We start from the raw sequence: 452 nt of genomic DNA, 5'->3' as shown, positions 1-452 counted from the left end.
TTGGTGTTTCATTTATCAATTATATAACCTGTTTTGATCACACATCAAGCTCATGTTTTGAGAACGGCTTTCCATCGGGCTCATGTTTTGAGAGTGGGCGCTCCTGTTCTGGAAACATGGTTTCGAGGCAGGTGCGCCGGCTCAACCAGGGATCGGCTGAGAGCGAGGATTGGCCCCCCGCTCACACACGATCCCTGTTTGTTAAAAGATAAAAAGACGGAGAATCCCTCGGTCGACAGAGCCTGCTGTGAGTCGCGTACGAGACGTCCAGCAACGTTGATGCGGGCCCTGCCGGGACTGAACGGCTCTCAGTCCTGTTCAAGGTAAGGGTCTGAAAGTAGCGTATAATATCACGTATTGAAGGCATGTGCATGCCGTTTGCTTTGCTGTATTCTGTGGGGAATAAAATGACACATTATTCTAGCAGGTACGGCCTCTGAGTGTTTGTTTGC

This window comes from Etheostoma spectabile, chromosome 23 (genome assembly GCF_008692095.1).
Source record: "Etheostoma spectabile isolate EspeVRDwgs_2016 chromosome 23, UIUC_Espe_1.0, whole genome shotgun sequence".
Classification (NCBI taxonomy): Eukaryota; Metazoa; Chordata; class Actinopteri; order Perciformes; family Percidae; genus Etheostoma; species Etheostoma spectabile.
Note: the sequence above shows the minus strand (reverse complement) of the source record.